The following is a 20,682-nucleotide window of genomic DNA, read 5'->3' on the forward strand; positions in this document are numbered from 1 at the left end:
TTTGCATCTGCTGCCCTGCCTAGTTTCAACTCTGTAGAACAAGATCCCCCTGCCAGGATAAGCTCATCACTTCTAAACTCCTCACCATGCTGCCAACTCAAGCCCTGATTAACATCACCTCCCTCACCTCCCCTCTGATTGGAGGGCTGGCCAAACTCCTCCCCAAGCCTGCCTTTATAGAGGGCAGAAACTGGACTCATCTAACTTCCTTTTGTACCTGCTGCTGTGCCTGGTTTCAACTCCCGGGTGTACATCCCCCCCTTTCTTGCCTTTTGTGTGTCTTCTCCACTTTTAGATAGTGAGCACTTTGAGGGCAGTTACTTTCTGTCTTTTTATTAATTGCATTCCCAGCAATTTAGCACAGCGCCTGGTGCTTGATTAATGTTTATTGGATTGGAGGAGGCCTTACATTAGAAGCTAGGCCTTGAAGGATGAGTAGGATTTACCAAAGCAGAGAAAAAGGGATCAGGAGATCAAGGAAAATGGAGAAAGCCAGGGGACCAGTCCCAACTAACATTTATTCACTGTTTGATCTAAAGCAAAGCCCTTCCCCTTTCTGGGCCTGTTTCCTCCTCTGTTAAAAATATGGGAATGGGACTGTATCACTCCCTTGCAGCTTGAAGAATGTGTGAAGGAATTAAAGGCATTTGAGGCATGGACTAGTCTAACTTATGGAGGCTGAGGTCAGGCAATGGGGAGCTTTGAATTCCAGTCCAAGGAGTCTGACCTATCCCTCTGAGGAGATGTGTATGGTATGAGTCAACTTCCACTTAACTATCTGTATGAGCTTGAGTAAGTAGCTTACCACTTGACCTTATCTGCCCCTTTAAAATTGAGGGGTTCAACTAGATTAGATAGATAAGTAGAACATTTATTATAAGCGTTTAGCATATGACAGTCAGGGCAGCTAGATCACTCAGTGGATAGAGTGCTGGGCCTGGAGTCAGGAAGACTCAACTTCCAGTGTTCAAGTCTGGCCTCTGACGCTTACTAGGTATGTGACCCTAGGCAAGTCACTTCACCCCTGTTTGCCTCCGTTTCCTCATCTGTGAAATGATCTGGAGAAGGAAATGGCAAACCACTCCAGTATCTCTGCTAAGAAAACCCCAAAAGGGGTCACAAAGAGTTGGGCACAATTGAAAATGACTGGAAATATGCCAGTCACTGTACCAAGCACTAGAGAATCGAATATAAGCAAGTAAAATAGTCTGCATCTTCCAGAAACTTAAATTCAAATGATGGAAAATGATGCATAGAGGGGTGCTGGAAAGTGAGACTGCGAGGCATCTCAAGGAGACTGCTGGGAAGTGGTATGGTGGACTGACCCCTTTTCAAGATAAGGGAAAGTTAGCACTAAGGTCCTTTACAGCCCTAGATCTTACGACCTTAGGATTTCTGGAAGGTGGCACCTTATGCCAGTCACTGCCAGGAAGGCCAATATAATGTCCCTAGATCATTGGCTTAAAAATCTGGAGGCAGAAAGGAGCCTAGCGGGATATGGGGGAAGTCTGCCTACTAGCCAGAAGCTCAAATATAAACCTATTGCCTTTATATCTATTTGGCATTTAAAGCTTTCACAGCTTGGCCCCTTCCTACCCTTCCAATGACTGTCCTCGGCATTCTCTGCCATCTAGCCGTATTGGCATACTTGCTATTCCTCATGCATAGTGGTACATTTCCCATCTTCCTTCTCATTGGCTGTCCTCCACGTTTGGCAGCCAATCCCACCATATTCTCTGCCCCTTGGATCCTTGGATTCCTTCAAGACTCCACTCAAGCACCATCTTCTTCTCCAGGATCCTTTCCTGGTGCGCCTAGTGGCTAGCGCCTTCTGTGTCAAGACTTTTTGATCTATTCATCTTGTCTAATCTGTTGTCTCCTTTAGAATCTAAACTCCTTGAGGGCAGGAAGTATTTTCACTTTTGCATCTCTACTGACTAGCACACGGTAGGCACTTACTAAATGTTTATTTATTGATTGGCTGATTGATTGAGAGCCAGGGCATGGGGAAGGTGGTCTGGGTCAGTCAGTCACTCAGTCTACAAACATCTCTGTTAAGTGTCTACTATGTGCCAGGCACTGTGCTAAGCCAGGAGATGTCAAAATGAGGTTCAAAAACTTCTCCATAGACAGATCTCATCCAGAGTCAGAGCTGGTAAAGGCCTCAGAAACAGAACTGAAAGAAGGCCTGGGTTCAAGTCCTAGTTCTGACATTTAATAGATGAATGACCTTGGCCAAACATGTTACCACAAGGCCTTCTCAGTTTCCATCGTAGCAAAATGGAGAAAGTAATACTTGTGCTCTCTCTCTCTCTACCTCAAAGGACAATTGTAAATAATAGCCTTTTGTAAACTTTAAAGCACTATCCTTCTAAGCTTGACTGCTGTCCCTTTTACATCATTGCTCTTTAAAGACATATTTCCCATCAAGCCATTGGGCCTCTCCCTTCCAACCCGTCTTGCCCCCCCAAAAACCCAAACCCACAAAATTGTTATACAAAATTAAATGATCAGTGAACATCAGGCAGCATATGCAACATTATGTACCCATAGACCCCTACCTCTCCTTAATACTTCATAAGTAAAAGAGAGTGCATTTCTTCTTCTCTGGGGTCAAGACTGGTTATCACTATTACTGGGCAGCACCATAGTGAACAGAGCGCTGAGCCTGGAGTCAAGAAGACTCCTCTTTGTGAGGTCAAATCTGGCCTCAGACACTTACTAGCTGCGTGACCCTAGGCAAGTCACTTAACTCTGTTTGCCTCAGTTTCCTCATCTGTAAAATGAGCTGGAAAAAGAAATGGCAAACCACTCCAGTATTTTTGCCAAGAAACCCCGAATAGGATCCCAAAGAGTCAGACACAACTGATCAGCCAAACAGCAGCAAATGGCATAACTTTGGGCTTCATTTTTTGTGGGTTTCTTTTTTTTCCGTTTACATCATTGTAGCCTTTGTGTCAGTCTTCTAGTTCTGCTTATTTTACTGAATCAGTTCGTGCAAGTTTTCTCATGCTTCTTTGAATTCCTCCTATTCACCATTTCTTAATGGTGCAATTTTATTCCATTACTTCCCACAGTTACCACAGTTTGGTCGGCCATCCCGCAATCGATGGGCGCCCATTTTGTTTCCAGTTATTTCTTACCCCATAAAGTGCTGCTCATGCATATTTTGATACGATCCTTCCTTTTAAAGGTGGGAAAATTGAAGCCCAGAGAAGGGAAGGGACTTGCTGAAGGTCACACAGCCATTCAGTGTCAAGAGGGTCACAGCTTCTACCCTCAACTCCTGGCTCCCGGCCCAAGGCTCTTTATCCCGTATTGAGCTTCTCCTGTTGATAGCATCTCCTCCAGTAGCTGGGCTGTTTTCTGGAGGGAAAGCAGCCAGAAACTCAGGATGCTCTACTCCCCCTGCCCAAACTCCTTGCTTAGCATCCCCTAAGGCCTGCCTCCCCAATTCCTGCCCAGAGTCTCTATAAATAAGCAGGTTTAAGGAAGGTGCCAATTAGTAGGTAGGGTGGGATGGAGGACAGACGGGCTGGGGAGAAATGGTGTCTGACCCGACGGAGCTGGGTGGGCAGAATTGAAATGGGGTAAGGAGGATGATGCCCTCTGAACTTCTATTCGTGGCCCTGGGCCTGCCTCACTAAATGATGTCAGCCAAGCTTACCGTCCCTGAAAGCAGAAAAGTCAGCAGGAGCAGAGCTAATTAGCCATAGAATGACCGAGTCATGAGGTGCCTTAAGAGAGCATTTAGTACAATTCCTTCATTTCACAGAGGGCGGAAACTGAGGCCCAGATAGAAAATGGGACCTAACCAAAGTCACGTGGTGAATCTATCTGAAACTAGGACCCAGGCCTCTTCTGTCACAGTGATCTTTTTGGTCATGCCCCCGTGGTCATTATGAAGAGGCTGGAGAAAGAAGACAGATGGAGGATCTGTTCTCTATCCTCTGAGGACCAGACAGGGAGAGACAGGCTGGCATGTCACAGTGGTGATAGATAAAGATACATAATGCATTTATTAAGTGATTACTGTGTGTCAGGCACTGTGCTAAAGGGCTGGGGATACAAATACAGGCAAGACAGTCAGTCTTTACTGTCAAGGGAAAGGGAATACTGGGGTAGGGGTAGCTCACAAAGGGGTAACAGGGTGGAACATGAGAAGCAACATGGGGCCTCGTTCCAGGCAAAGTAAGCAAAAGCTCATCTATCAGAGCCCGGTGTCTCAGGAGCAGTTAAGGCTTTTGGAGGAGGGCCAGAGGAGAGGCCAAATGGTGTGGAGAAGACTTGGAGACCCCCGAAAGCCTGGGGTCAAATCCTGGATCTGCGATTTCCTAGGGGTGCCTGGGAAATTGCTTACCTTCTCCCAAAAATGAGGGTGAATGAGCAAAGTGGCATGTGAGTGTAATAGAATATTAGTGTATCATGAGAAACGTGGAAAGACTTGTATGGAATGATGTAGAGTGAAGAAGTAGGACCAGAAGAATCACATGCACACTGACTGCAGAGTAAGGCAAATTAAAACAATCCTGAAAGGCAGCTGAGCTCATGTTAATTGCCATGACCAATCTTGGGTCCTGGAAGCAAGAAAGACTCAGTGAGTGCAACAAATAGTTAACCAGCCACAAAAGCTGGTATGTCATTAAGAATCAGACTAGACTAGATTCAGACAGTCAGGGCTGCAGAAACTCACAGAAGGGAAGGAAGACACCATCAGTTGTTGGAGTTACTGAAGGGCTTCCTGAGAGAGACGGGCCTTGACTGTGGCCTTGAAGGGCAGGTAGGATTTGAAAAAGCCTAGAGGAGGGTGATGGTAACTTTTAACAAAGGACAGCTTGTCCCCCCTTGTCCTTTCCCATTATAATAAGCCCACAGGGGATTGGCTTAATTCTAATTCTTAATTCTAGGGCCTCCCCTCTGTTCATTGTTTCCTATTTGTCCAGCATATGACTTGTTTTGTATCTGTTTGCATGAATCCCTCATTAGATTGTGAGTTTCTTGAGGTCAGGGAGTGTCTTTTGCCTCTTTTGTATTCCGGGCACTTAGCACATTAACTGGCACATCGGGACTTAAAAAATATTTATTGATAGATTGGCTCTAACTAAAAGCCAAGGTAATGAAGACACGTCTAGTGCAGGGAGCCAGGAAGGATCTGGCTTCTTCAAATTCTGCCTCTGACAGCTAGTTAGCTGTATGGCCCTGGGCAAGTCGTCATTTTACCTGCTTGGTCCTAGAAGGAAGACACCATCAGTTGTTGGAGCTACTGGAGGGCTTCCTGAAAGAGACGGGCCTTGACTGTGGCCTTGAAGGGCAGGTAGGATTTGAAAAAGCCTAGAGGAGGGTGATGGTAACTTTTAACAAAGGACAGCTTGTCCTCCCTTGTCCTTTCCCATTATAATAAGCCCACAGGGGATTAGCTTAATTCTAATTCTTAATTCTAGGGCCTCCCCTCTGTTCATTGTTTCTGCATTACCTGGAGTTGCCCACACAGGCAAAATTGCTGCGGATCCTGGTTCTGCCTTTTACTGTGTGTTCCTAGGAGGGTCATTTCCTCTCTCTAAGCCTCAGTTTCCTCATCTGTAAAACAGAACTAGTCATCCTTACATCATCTCCCTCCCAGGGCTGGTGTGAGGAAAGTACTTTGTAAATGCTTTAAATAAGGTCATATAGAAATTGGAGCAGTTATGACAATCTTGGGGTCTCTTTGCTTAAACCTAGCTTATAGAGCCCTCCTGCCCTCTCCTTGAGGGCAGACGCTGTCCAAATCTGGTTATGATTATTGGGGTTATCTGTCAATGGAGAGAAATCTTTCTAGCCTTTTAAGGTTTACAAAGGTATTTTCCCTTATTAACTTTAGGAAACAGACAGTATCAGTATTATTGTCCCCCAGGAGGAAACTCAGAGAAGGTGACTCTTAGAGTCACAGAAAAACCAAGTGTCAAAGATAGGATTTGAACTCAAATCTTCCTAACTAATTCCTAGTCTCATTGGAGAAGCCAGAGAAAGGCCTGCCACCCCAGTGGATGGGGCGAGCTGGGCCTTGGGAGGCAATTCCAGGGCTGGGCTGGTTGGATGGAGCAAAGTTTCAGTGTTTTCTTGCTTTCTTCCCTGACATCCTGGTGGACATCCTAGAGGAAGAGGACTGGAGGAAGGTAAACTGAGCAATAGCAGAGTTCTCAGCTGGTCAGCTCAGTCCTACCTTTGTGAGAAGGACTTTGTCTCATCTTCCATGATCTGAGACCACTCTTCTCCCTCTCCCTCTCTTCTCTCCCTCCCCACCTCCAACCTCATCATGGGCTGGGACTGGTAGCTTTGTATATCCATGTGCCCTGTCTCCTTCCCGTTGGGGTCCTCGAAGACTGAGGACTCCCTGAGGACAATGGGGGCTGAGATCTGAGAACTCCCTTGGGGAGTGGGGGATGGGTGCCATAGACCCCAGGCACCAATTACAGTGCTCAGCCAAAGAAAGTGCTTTGGTAGAAAAGTGTGGGTGGGCTAAGATGGGGTGGAGAGGGTTCATTTATCTATCTCCAATCTTCTCTTTTTTTTAACCTCCAAAGGGCCAATTATCACTTGGCCCTGCCTGCCTCTTTTTCCCCTTCCCCACAGACCTTTTCATCTCCAAGGCTACCCTGAGCTGCCTACATAGGTGTGCCCAGACTAGAATCCCAGACAGTCTGCTTCCTTAAGACAGAAATGCACCCTGCCTCGGGGCGAGGGGATGGCTGGGATGACTTCAGAAGGTCTCTTCCATACTGGGTGAAGATGGCATCCAGTGGCCCCTCTCCGCAGGTGAAATCTAATCTAGCATTTAATTGGATCTAATTTAATCTAATTGGATTTAATTTAATCTGGGATTCCAGTCTTTACTCACTGGGAGTTTAATCTGCATGGCTATTTTAAGAGTATACTCTCCTTGAGGACAGGGACTATTTTTACCTTTCATTGTCTCCAGAGTTTAGCGCAGTACCTTGCACATAGCAAGTGCTTAATGGACTCTCAATGACTCACTGACTGTCTTATGTCCTCTATTCTTTTTTTTTTTTTCTTGGTGAGGCAATTGGGGTTAAGTGACTTGCCCAGGGTCACACAGCTAGTGAGTGTTATATGTCTGAGACTGAATTTGAACTCAGGTCCTCCTGACTCCAAGGCCGAAGCTTTATCCTCTGCTCCATCTAGCTGCCCCTATGTCCTCTGTTCTCCAGGAGGATTATGGAGGGGCTTAGGGCTTCCCCGGCCCACATTTGGGTCTAGCTGGAAAAACTGGGTCACACAAAGAGGAAGCAGCAGATCGAGCCCTTTTTGATTCTTGATCCTGGGTGCTCCCCTCTGCAACCCACCTATTGATGTCAGTTTTCTGAGGTCACCTTTCTTTTTACTGCAGGATCTTTTTCTCACCGATCACAAACATCACCCACCTTCCCAGGCACCTCATTGTTGCCCCTCTGGGTCAGAGTAAGGGACTGAGGAAAATAATAAAAACAATTTCAACAACAACATCTAGCATTTATAATAGCACCTACCATGTGTTAGGCACTGTGCTAAGCACTTTACAAATATTATCTCATTTGATCCCTCCAAGGTTGGTGCTATTATTATCCCCATTTTACAGTTGAGGAAACTGAGGCAAACAAGTTAAATGACTTGCCTGGACTCACATGGCTGGTGAGTGTCTGAGGTCAAATTTGAACTCGGGTCTTCCTGACTCCAGGTCCAGCAGTCTATCCACCACCACATCTAGCTGCCTCCAAAAGAACTGGAGGTGGGGGGGAGGAGGTCATTTGGAGATCAGTCCCTCCAAAGTAACCACAGGAAGGCGTCTGAATGCTTCCCTTACCCACATGCTAAGGACCTTTTCTCCCTCCTCAGTTCTCCACTAGGCTTGTAGATGTGATGTCTTCCTCAGGAGCATCTCTGCTTAGTGGGAAGATGGAGCCCCTGGACCTCAGGGACCCCCTGGAGGGAGGGGAGCAAGTGGTCACTGCCTTCAGCCAGCCCCTGGTCTGAGACTGGGGGGACAATACCCAGGAGAAACAGACATAGGATCAGAGCATCGTCGACAACATGTAATCAAGGGAGCAGTAATTCCTTCCCCAGTCCCAGTCGGGGGGGGGGGGGGCGGAGTGTGTGTGTTTGTGTAAGGATTTACAAGGCCACAACATGACTTAAAAAACTCTCTTATTGATGCTTTCAGAAGCAAGCCAAGCAGTTCTGTTATCCCTCCCCCCACCTCCACTCTCCCTTACCCCTTAAAAAAATACTGGTCACCACCGGTGATGGAGTTATGTGGGCCTGTCTTTTGCTATAGTGTGGGCAGTGTGGGCTGTGTAGATGGGGAAATAGCAAGGGGGTCAGAAGGAGATAAAGGGTGGGAACTGGAGAAGGGAACCCAGATACTAAAGACTTCTCCTTTGAGACAGCAGAATGTGTGTGTGTGTGTGTGTGTGTGTGTGTGTGTGTGTGTGTGTGTGTGTGTGTGTGTGTGTGTGATAAGAATGCCCTTGGGGGGAGGGGGGAATACCTGGGGTCTGCATTTAGAGCAGGGGGTTTTAATCTTGTTTGTCATAGACCCCTTTAACAACAATCTAGTGAAGCCTATGGGTTCCTTCAGAATAATATTGTCAAATGTCTAAAATAAAATACACAGGATTAGCAAGGAAACCGTATATTGAAATAGTACGAACACACACACACACACACACACACACATTCCAAGTTCATGAACCTGTGGTTAAGAAGCCCTGAGGAAGAGATTCCCACTGACCATCCATATGACCTTGGGGAAATCATTTACCTCCCTGTCTCAGTTCCCCCATGTACTTTGTAAAATAAGGAGGTAGGACCAGAGGGACCCTTGCTTGCTAGTGGTACAGGAGGAAGAGCACAGACTCTGGAGGGAAATCAGAGGAGTTGGGTTCAAATCATTCCTCAGATACTACCCTTGTGACCTTGGACAAGTCATTTGAAATTCCCCAGGTCTGTTTCTTCATCTGTAAAATGAGAGGGTTGGATTTGATGAGGCCTGAGGTGGCCCCTTGAGTCCTGGAGTCAGGAAGACTCCTCTTTGTGAGTTCAACTCTGGCCTCAGTCACTTACTAACTGCGTGACCCAGGGCAAGTCACTAGCCCCTGTTTGTCTCCGTTTCCTTATCTGTGAAATGAGCTGGAGGACGAAATAGCAAACCACTCCGGTATCTTTGTCAAGAAAAGCCCAAACAGTCACAGAGAGCCTGAACAACAAGGATGAGGGGGTCCCTTACTATGATGCTCATTTGCTTTTAGTCTGGAAGCGCTCTTCCAGCTCTGATGCTCCATTTTCTCCAGCTGATGATCTCGATTCGATGCTGTCCGTTCCCTGCAAGCTCTGACATTTTGTGGTTTGGACACTGATGGTCTGTGGTTACCGGGCCTGTTGTGGGTTCCATGAGTCTCTCTTGTTCCCATCTCCCACCTGCTCCTCTGTTGGGTTATTTCCCAGTCTCCTCTGGAAGTCCCCCAGTTTCCCGAAGGATGTCGGCTTCCTGGCTCTGAAAACTCCCTAAGGTCCTGGGAAGGGGAGGGTGTGTCCTGAAGCCCCTGTGTTCTTAGCAACAGCCCCCACTGAAGGTTCTAGGGACTGGACTGTCCTGTGGCTGGGAGGCTTTGAGACTGTTTGAAGACTGCCCTGGGCCTGAAGTTACTCCTTTGGAAATACCTTCAGGTGAAATATTTACTTGAGCGTGAGACCTTAGCAAAGTCCCTTCAGTGCCTTCCTTTATCCAACGAAGGACTCAGACCAGATGACTTCCGGTGGGATCTATCTGAGGAGGCTTCCTGGAAGAGGTGAAAACTCAGGCAGAAATGATGTGCATTTTATAGACACTGTCTCTTTTGTCTCCTTTGAGCCTTACCCACTGTCCTTGTGAAGTATGTAGTGCAGGTATCATCACTCTTACAAGAGATGAGGAAATTGAGGGTCAAAATAGTAGCAGCAGCTTCCATTTCCCAAATGCTTTAAGCTTTGCAAAACACTTTTTACACAATAGTCCCATGAGCTAGATAGATAGCACAGGGGCTGCCCCCATTTTACAGAAGAAGGAATTGTAGCCCAGAGAGGAACTGGCTTCCACAGGGTCACACAGTGATTAATGATGAAGCCAGAATGCACACTTAGGTCTCCCAGTTTTTGACAGCAGATTTTGTCTTTCTGATAATGCTAGAGACTCGGGCTTATTGAAAAGAGCCTGGGTTTCTTGAGGCTAAATGAGGAGGCTGAGAAGTCAGAATTTGGAAAGTAGCTCCCGTGACTACTGTGTGATGACTCTCACTACGGCCAAGGGAGGATGTGGCAGAATGGGGGTGACTGGCCTCTTTTACAGAGGGGGAGACCAAGGCCCGGAAGATAATAGTCCCTATTTCTCTAAGCTTATAAAGTTGTATGAGAATTACTATCCCCATTTTAGAGATGGGGAAAACAGTTCCATTGAGGTAAAGTGACATCCAAATATGGTGTTAGCTAAGTTAGGAAGAGGCAGAGACATGTAAGAGAGTTGGGCTAAAAGATAGGGTATTTTCCCTAGAGGAGACTCCTGAAGGCTGGGAATATAGAAAAATATTTTCTGTCCCCTCCCCCCCCCAGCCATCCCCACCTCCACAGGGAGAAATCTTAAATTTCAGGTTCTGACTGACCACCAGAGAGATTCCCACAATAGCCAGAGTCAATTTTGTCTCTTAGGAAATATAAACTGTATTAATGTAAAGTACTACCCTTGGATTCAAAAAATCAACTACCCAAAATAGATGTTAGAAGGATGAAAATGACCTGAGTGGTTTTAGCCAGCCACCAGCCCAGGCTGACTATCTGAAAGGCTAGTGGGATGTTAGAAAAAAGCTAAGTGTCTAGACCCAGACTGAAGATAAGAGTCCTGCTGTCCTTTGTTTGGGTCCAGCCACCTCAGTTCTAGAGCCACATTTACCATGAGACATTAACAAACTTGGAGAGAGTTCAGTAAAAGAGTGACCAGGATGAGGACAGAACTGGAAAAATCCACTGAAAGAAGAGGAGAAGGCTGGAGAATAGCTGATTTATAGAGATAATCGTCTGTGTTCAAATATTTGAGTAGCTGTGGAGAAAGTGAGAGACGTGGGCTCCTCTCTCTGGAGGGAGCCATCAGTCTAAAGGGGAGAGCAGCAGCCCTATGACCCCCAGGGAACTCTCCAGCTGGGGAGGGGGGCATAGTTTCCTCTCTCAGGGAGACCCCAGAGTGAGAGGGAAAGCAGCTATATGTGCAAGAAGAAGCGCCACTACTCATAAGGTCTTCATGTGTCCATTCCACGGGACTCTGGTCAGGAGAGCTTCCCCCCTCCTCATCACCCCCCACTGGCCTAGTTAAGCCTGAGTTGCCAGGAGACAGATTGTTTCTCTCTTTATATTAACCTGAAATTTTCTATTGGTTGGTTGCTTCTTTCATTTTTTCCATCGATTTTCTGTTTGTTGTCCATGGTTCAAAGCAAGGGATTATTTGCCAACTATCTGTGTCTCGGGGGTGGTTGGATCAGGGTGGTCATTGGGATGGATGCAGATGGGGAAACAGAGGCATGTAGAACAGAGAGACACTGTCCTCAGTTGGAGGGGTGAGGCCAGGTGCTTTAAGAGACCAGTCTTGCTGTTCCTTAAGATGTCACCTAAGTATGGTAGAAAGCATGAATTCTGTATCAAAGGACCTGGGTTCAAATCTTCATTCTATCACTCACTTATTAGCCAGGTGACTTTGAGCAAATCACTGCAGTTTCCTCATCTGTATAATGAAGGTTGTAATGGCCTCTTCTGCCCTAAGTCCTGTGATCTTCTGTGTTAAATGATGACTGAGCCCTCAGAAAGTTGGTTGTAGAATGACTGAATATTCTTGGCAGCCCCCTGGACCAGGACAACAGAGTTGGTAAAGGGTCTTAGCAGCTCATCCGGCTCCATCGATTTACAGAAAAAAGAACTGAGACTCAGAAAGAGGGGTGGACTTGTCTAAGATCACTCAGCAAAGCTCTTTCCATCATTATGCCAAAGTGGGAGAAGCATTTATTGTGGACTGTTGCGAGGAGATATTTCCCCAGAGGAGACTGGCTTCGAAGACTACCTTCTGGCATTCATGTAGCTATCCATTCTCTTTGAAGGAAGAGCAAGGACTTATTCTCTCCCATTTTACAGATGGGGAAATTGATGCTCATAGAGAGGAGGAAAAGGGGCAAGCATTTTTTAAGCTCCTACTGTGTGCCAGGAACTGCATAAGTACTTTACAGATTGATTCTCCCAACAAACCTGGGAGGTAGGTGCTATTATTATTTCCATTTTACAGTTGAGGAAACTGAGGCAGACAAAAATTAAATGAATTGCTCAGTCTCACACAACAAAGAAAGGTCTGTGGCTGGATTTTTTATTTTATTTTTGGGGGAGGTTCTTTTCTTTTTTTAAAAAAAATTTAATTTATTTTGAATTATCAACAATCACTTCCATAAGCTTGTGAGTTTAAAATTTTTCTCCCCCTCCTTCCCCACCTCCCTCCCCAAGACAGCACGCCACCTGATATAGGCTATACAAATACATTCCTATTAAACATATTTTCACATGATGTTCTAAGTAAGGATTAGAACCAATAGGATGGACCACCAGAAAGAGAAAACAAAACACAACAGAAGAAAAAAAATAGCAAATAGTATGCTTCAATCTGCGTTCAAACTCCATAGTTCTTTCTTATTTGTGGATACCATTTTCATCATGAGGCCTTTGGAGATGTCTTAGATCCTTATATTGCTGAGAAGGGTTATGTGGCTGGATTTTAACTCAGGTCTTTCTGACTCCATGCCAGTGCTCTATCCATTGTACTACCTAGCTGCTTCAAAAGAGAGAAAAGGGAGAGAGAAGTGACCTGCCTAAGGTCAGAGCCATGTCCGTTGACCTCAAAGCAAGGACTCTTTTTATTTAAACATAGCTAATACTGGGACAGAAAGGAAAAATTAGCTTTCAGAGGAGGGGAGAACCTGCCTAAATATAGGGGAAGGGGGATAAAGTCCAAAGGGAGATGAGGCTGAAACATGGGAGGTTGGGGTCACACTGAGGAGCCTTGAATGCCAGGTAGAGGAATCTAGACTGTTACCCAAGTGTCTTAGGGAGCTATGGCAGATTCTGAGCCGATGATGGGTGTGGGGAAATGAGTACTCCTTTGAGTAGGAGGGAGAAGAAGCAGTTTGGATTTCAGAAGGATTTATGGGGGAATCTCTGACTATACAGTCAAATGCTGTTCAGTTCCTAGGCTGGGTAAAGGAAGATGTCACCCCTCTGTCAATGACACCGTGTCCCTTCAAAATGATGGAAGATACAGGAAGCTGAGGAAAGAAGAAGTGGGGGGAGAGTGGCTGAGTCCTCCAGCTGCTTCCTCTTTCTAGACCTGACTCCTCCTACCGGCTTCCTACGTGAACTTTGCCAAGTTCCTTCCCCTTTCTCAGCTTCATGTCTTCCTTTGCAAAATGATGAGGCTAGACTAGATGTCTAGATAGATAGCTCTATCTTTGTTCATGTTTATTCATTCATATTTATCACATTCAAAATGTTTTTGAGCTCCAAATGCCCTCCCTCCAGCCCTTCCCCCACCCATTAAGAAAGTAAGCAATTTGATGATACCCATTATGCTTATGAAATCATGTAAAACATTCCTATATTAGCCACATTGCTCCCCACCCCTCAAAAAAGAAAAAGAAAGTAAAACGAAAGCATGCTTCAGTCTGCACTCAGAATTCATTAGTTCTGTCTCTGGAAGTGAATAGCATGTTTCATCATGAGACCTTGGAACTGTCTTGGATCACTGTGTTGATCAGTGTAACCAAGTCTTTTTTTTTTTTTTTTGCTTTTTTGTTGAGGCAATTGGGATTAAGTGACTTGCTCAGGGTCACACAGCTAGTGTCTTTGTCAAGTGTATGAGGCTGGATTTGAACTGAGGTCCTCCTGACTCCAAGGCCGGAGCTCTATCCACTGCGCCACCTAGCTGCCCCTCAAGTCTTTCATAGTCAGCCATTACAATGCTGCTATTACTGTGTACAATGTTCTCCTGGTTCTGCTCACTTTGCTTTGCATCAGTAAGTCTTCCCAGGTTTTTTTGAAACCATTCCTGGAGAAGGACTTCGTGGCCCAGTCACATTGGGCCTCAGTTTCCCTCACTGTAAAATGAAGGAGTTGGACTAGAGTCACCCTAGGGTCCCTTCCAGTCCTAGATCTGTAGTCCTATGATTCCTGTCATTTCTTAGAGGTAGAAATGGAGGCCAGGAGAGGAAGGGTCCTGCCTGTTGTCCCAAAGTGAGTCTGTGGCAGACCCAGGACCAGAACTCTGATCTCCTGACTCCCCACCACCATCACCACTACAAGTCTGAGACTCCGCTGCCTCACTTGTTGAAACATTGGAAGATGAAGTGTGAGACTCAATTCAACTCAACAGATATTTATTAATAGCCTTATTAATGGTGCTTTGAGCTGGGGAGATACAAAGTTTAAATATGAAATAGTCCCTACTCTCAAGGAGCTTCCAGCCTTGGAGGGGTTTAAGATACCCACACAGAAAACTGAAATCCACAATGTTACCTGATAAGTGTATAGCAAAAGTGAGGTCATAGAATTACAGAATTAGATTTAGGCCTTGGAACATAGAGCACAGAAAGTCAGAGCTAAGAAGGGCTTTAGCTATCTCATCCAACCCTCTTATTTAGAGATGAGGAAACTGAGGTCCAGATTCTAGAAAAGGCTTATGCTAAGTAGTAACAGGAGGATTGAATCTAGGTGCTCTGAATTCAAATCCACTGTACCACTGGAAGATCACAGAAAACTTCCTGGAGGAGGTAGCATTTAAGTTGGATTTAAAGGAGAGATAGGAATTCAGAAAGTGAAAAGGGGGAAAGAGTTTATTCCAGGCATCAAGAACAAAATCATGGAAGCAGGAATGTACAGGGCAAGCTTGGAGGACCTAGAATGGTCTAGTTTAGAGGAACTATAGAATTCCTGAAGGGGAAAGGTATGAGAGAAAGCTGGAAAGTTAGGGTGGCACTTGATCGTGGAGAGCCCTTAACGTCAGGCCTATGTCACTCTTCCTGCTCTTCAGAGGGCCCTTTTGCTGGCCATCTGCCATATGCCACATGGTGCTTAGGGGAAAGGAGCAGTGATCCAGATAACCCCAAACATTGGGTAATCAGCAAATGACTTCTGGCCTTCTTGTAGAACACTTCTTTGGTGGGGGCAGCACAATGATTAGGGCCCCATCTCTTCCTCCACACAAGTCACTGCTGGGCTCTTCAGGCCCAGTGAGGTAGTAGAACCTGGGCCCCTGACTGCCCAACCCTTCCTCCCCTCTTCCGCTGTCCAAGTACTTTCATTTCCTTCCTCCTCTTTTTCTCAGAAGTTTAAAATCCCCACCCAGTTCCTAGAGGAGAAAGCAATCTGGGTTGGGGAGGGAGGGTGCCAAGCTAACTCTGGAAACCTGTGAGCTGCCCTGACCAGAGGTAAACCATCCCTCCCAAGAGCTGCAAGGAACCTGATACACCATCTGGTGTCCAAGCTCTCATTTTGGAGGGGAGGAAACAGAGTCAGAGACTGGACTAGGGTCACGTAGTCAGTGACAGAGTTAGGATTTAAGCCCAGGTCCTCTGTCTGAGGCAGCAGGAAAGAGGCAGTGGGAAAAGGGCTGGATTTCGAACCAGACAACCTAATTCTGAACCAGTTCTATCATTAACTAGTTGTATGACCTTAATGGGATTAGAATCACCTCTAAGGTCCCTCCTGTTCTAGGTCTCTGATCCTATGAGTCCTCCATTTCTTAGGGTTGGAAATGAAGGCCAAGAGAGGAAGAGTCTCACCTATGGTCCCAGAGTGAGTCGTGGAGGACTAGAATCCTGGTTTCCTGAACCGCCTCGCCACTTCCCAAGTCCAGGACTCTCCTGTCTCACCTGTTGAAAGATTGGATGATGATGAATGTGGGACTCAATTCAATTCATCAAATGTTAATGGCCTCATTCATAGTCTAAGCCTCAGTTTCCTCATCTGTAAAACAAGGGGGTTTAGACTATGGCCTCAATTTCTTTTCGGGTCCAGATCTATGATCCTCTGATCTCTATGGAGTGTTCATTAAGCTTTTGCTTGCAGAACTCTAGTTATAGGGAGCTCACTACCTTCTGAGACAGCCCATTTTACTTTTCCACTGGTGAATCCCAGGAAGGTTTTCCATGCACTGGAAACTCTCTCTGCAGTTGTTCCCCACTTGCTTCCAGCCCTGCGCTGTGATACTCAACATCTCCAGTTGATCCAAATGATAACCTTCATTTGGCCTTGGCTTCTAGTACCTTCTCCATATAGGTCATCCTCCTCTGGTCTTGCCTTCATTGACCAGTGACCTTCCTAAAATGTGGAGCCAATGTTCTAGATATGGGTCTAGATAGGGGTCTTCCCCCACCCCCCAAATCTACTTCAAATAGAAACTGATCCCTGCAGGTAGCATATAGATGTAGAGAACCATAAGTTAACATTACCTGTGTTGTATATTTATTTTTGTATTTTGTTACTGTATTATTATTGTATTGTGTTATGTATTTTTATTTTATTTGTTTTGTTAAACATTTCCCAATTATATTTTAGTCGGAGTCTGTCTGCACTGGAGAGTTTTACAGACCCCAAATTTGACACCTCTGGGGTTTTGGGGTTCAAGTCCTTTGCCACTGACTTGCAGTGTGACCCTGAGCCAGCCCCTTCTCCTCTTGGGACCCCTGAATCCTCCTTTGGAAAATATCAGGATTGAACTAAATGATTCATAAGTCCCCTTTACGCTGTAATTCTGGTTTTTATGCAACACCCTGCCCCCTCCCAGAAGATATATGGCCTTTTCTCGTAGAGAGTCCCTAGTCTGAGGGAAAGCCGTGGCTTCATCAGTACATCGGTTAAGCAATAAGCATTTATTAAGCACCTACTATGTGCCAGGCACTCTACTAAGCTCCTTAAGGGAAGGAACTTTCATTTGGGGGGGGCAGGGAAGTAATAAACATAAATATGTATTTATAGCATATATGCACAAAATATATATTGTGTGTATGTATACATCCATATAATATAAAGTTGTGTATATCTTACACAACATAAAAAATACAATATACAATATCTATACAATATAAAAATTTACAAGATATATTTTTTTGAGGGGGAGGGCCCTAGCAGCTGGCATGAATCAGGAAAGGCTTCGTGTAGGAAGGGGTTGTGGGAGCAGAGCTGAAGGAAACAAGGCCTTCTCAGAGGCAGAGGTGAGACTTGAGTGCACGAAGGAGAGAGGACTGAGTAGAAGTGCAGCTGGGGTAACAGAGCAGTTCTCTGGGGAGGGTGATTTGAAGGGAGGCCAGAAGGGCCTGGCTTCTTTCAAAGGGGAGGGGAGGGCCTGTGTGAGGCCCACTGCCCCAAGTATGCGGAGCTCGAGGATTTCTTTGTTTACTCAGAGAGCACCTGAGGCTTCTGAACTAGGGTCTGGGAGGACATTGAGGGAGGGTGGCTGAATAGGCAGGAGTTTTGCAAATAGCCATATGGGCCCTAAGAATGCTTCTAAGCCTATGGTAGCCAAGCAGGCAAACAGTTCCAGGCTTCAGGCTCTGAGAATAGTCCAAGACTCTTCTAGTATTAGCCTTGAGGTCATGCATAGGGTCAGTAGGCTCTTGGAATAATGCTAGGTTCTGCAAACAGTTCCAGGCTTTGTGAGCCAGCCAACAGGCCTTATATAAAGTGTAAGACTCTGCAGCAAGCAGCCACGGGCGCAGACCATTCGGGCATCTGTGTGTGACATGGACAAAAGCCCTATCCTAGATGGAGGAGTGGAACATGAGGCTTCATTAGGCAGGAAGTGTGGGCTGGGATAGTTAGGGTAAGATGGTCTATAATAAGGGGGGCAGACTGTGGTCATAAATACCCATTTAGAGCCTAATTAAAAGGTCTGTTTATAGTCTCTGTGGCCTTTGGAGCTACTATTTCTCCCTTAGGAAGTCCTTTCCAGAGTCTAACTCAGTCCTTCCCGTAGTGTTTGGAGACAGAAGTAGAGGCAGGCCCCTCTACCTTTGCCTTCCAGATGTAGGCAGGGAGTGGGGAAGGAAGGATCTGGCTTCAGCTGGCATGTGGAAACCCCCTTCGGGGACTGGGCTGATCTCCCTCCCCTCCCACCACGAGGTGTAACCTGAACCACAGGCTAGGCCCAGGGTACTTGTGGGGCCTGGCTGGGACAATGAAGGATCAAGTTGCCTCCTGGCTCAGTTTTTCCAGCCCCTAGAGCTGAGGTTCCTTCACAGGGTTTGGGGGATGGGGAGGTTGGAGGTCACCTGAGGCAGTAAGGAGACCCTGGAGCAGGCCGAGCTTTGAAGAGGAGAGCTTTGAAGAGGAGGAGGGTGTGACCCACATAAGCTCTGGGGCCTGGAAGGGATCTGGGAGAGCTAGTCCAGCCTTTGAATTTGAGGCTGGGGTGCTGAGGCCCAGAGAGGTGAAGGGACTTGTTGAAGGTGTCCCACTAAGAAGTGGTAGGGGGGGTGCAGCTAGGTGGTGCAGTGGATAGAGCACCGGCCTTGGATTCAGAAGGACCTGAGTTCAAATCCAGCCTCAGACACATAACACTTACTAGCTGTGTGACCCTGGGCAAGTCACTTAACCCCCACTGCCCAACCAAAAAAAAAAAAAAAGTGGTAGCGATACACTTTAGGTCACACAGCAGAACTGGGCCTCTAGCCAAGTCTTCTGACTCCAAATCCAGGCTGCTTCACTGTCGTCATGCTGGCGTCCCCTTCTGCCCCTATCCTGGGAGCCTGAGCTCCAGCTCTGGGCCTGCCTGTCAGACAACTAGGACAGCGTGAACTAATCATAGATAAACAAGTAGACTCTTCTTCCTCATTAGTGAATAAAAGATCCAGAGATACCCAGGGCCTGAGACAGAACGGAGCTTGTCAAAGTTGGAAGAGACCGAGCTCATCTGGTCAGTCCCATAACTAGGGCAGAGCCACTGGGGCTTTGTCCTAGGGTACCAAAATTCAGAGTGCTAACAGCATTATACTCCTAAGCAGCTTAGGACCTAGTTAGCAAGAATTAAAAAAAAGCAAAACTAGATAGTGTGTTTCCTCTCTCCGTAATCGCTCTGCTGCACCCCAGGTAAGCTTTCTAACTTGACCTGGCTTCTCAACCTCAGTAGTGGCTTCCCCGGCAGAGGCCTTGAGGTATCTCTGGGTGGCCATACCCCAGACGACTGCTCCTTAAGTCTATCTCTACCCCACCTACTCACCCAAAGCCACCTAAGTAGTGCTCAACCTTGGGGTGTCTTTTTTGCATTTCATGTCTCTTACCACAAATACAAAAATGTCTAGTTATGGTTTCTGGCATACAGTAAGTGCTTAATAAATGTTCCATCTATGTCATCTATCTCTATCTAGTTGTCACAGAATCATAGATTTAGAACTGAGATCTTTGAGCCCAACCATGTCATTTCATAGATAAGGAAAATGAGATCCAGTGGGAGTTAAGTCACTTGTCCAGGGCCACACAGTTATGAATCATCTGAAGTGAGATTCGAACCTGGATCTTCTAATTCCAACCTTTCTCTACTATACCATGATGCCATATGGTTCTATGTTTAGCCCTGACTTCCCTATCTTGCAATGGAGAAACTGAGGCCCAGAGAGGGGGGAGTGATTTGGTCAGGATTACATATTGGCTCAGTAGCAGGCCTGGAATTCAAATGTGACTCTCTTCAAAGCCCAGCAAGCTGTTTGGAGGGTAGCTGAGGACCCAGACAGGATAATGGGTGAATTGGAGCCATCAATTTGTCTGGTTACTTCCCAGTCTCCTCTGTGTATCTTCCTCTGTACCCCTCTCCCTCCTTGTTACTAAGATTGTTCACTTTGGAGCCAGACCCCATTCCCCCATCAATCCTCCCAGTCCTTCATTTCCAGGGAAGCAACTGGGTTCACGGCCAAAAGGAGCCCTGAATAGGCAGTCATCCTCCAGAGGAAGGAGGAGGTCCTGGAGTGGGGGTGAATGTCTTCCAAGTCACACAGCGAATTAGGTATCACAGTGAGTCCAATTCCATTTGGGGTTTTCTTGGCAGATACTGGAGGGGTTTGCCATTTCCTTCTCCAGCTCATTTTTACAGATGAGGAAACTGAGGTTAAGTGACTTGCCCAAGGTCACACAGCTGGTAAGTGAGGCTGGATTGGAACTCAAGTCTTCATGACTCCAGGCCAGGCATTCTATCCTGACCAGGATGGTAGCTTAGAGCGCATCAAACAAGATAGCACATGTAAATCACTTTGCAAACCTTAAGGCGCTATATCAAGGACTCTTAACCTGGGGTCTGTGAACTTGTGTTTTTATATTATATGTATATATTTAATATGTAATTGAATAAGCTAATTAAATATAATCAATATTTCATACATTTTTAATATTACGATAACTATTTCAGTATAATTAGTTTCCTTTATAATCCTATATATTTTGTTTTATGAATTTAAAAACCTTCTGAGAGGGTTCTATAGGCTGCACCAGGCTGCCAGAGGGGTCCAATAATACAAATAGGGTTAAGAAGTCCTGGGCCGTATAAATGCTGGTTGTTATTGTTATTATCATCTGTCAAATGAGGGGATTGGCTTAGACAGATGGCCTCTG

General features: G+C 46.0%; 1 protein-coding gene across 2 annotated transcripts in view; it reads left to right on the forward strand.

Moving 5' to 3' along the window:
- RELT (RELT TNF receptor) overlaps positions 1-20,682 on the forward strand; it is a 56,754-nt gene that overhangs the window by 12,171 nt on the left and 23,901 nt on the right. The window lies entirely within an intron of this gene.

This window comes from Phascolarctos cinereus, unplaced genomic scaffold (genome assembly GCF_003287225.1).
Source record: "Phascolarctos cinereus isolate Bilbo 61053 unplaced genomic scaffold, phaCin_HiC Scaffold_726;HRSCAF=1367, whole genome shotgun sequence".
In the NCBI taxonomy this organism is placed as follows: Eukaryota; Metazoa; Chordata; class Mammalia; order Diprotodontia; family Phascolarctidae; genus Phascolarctos; species Phascolarctos cinereus.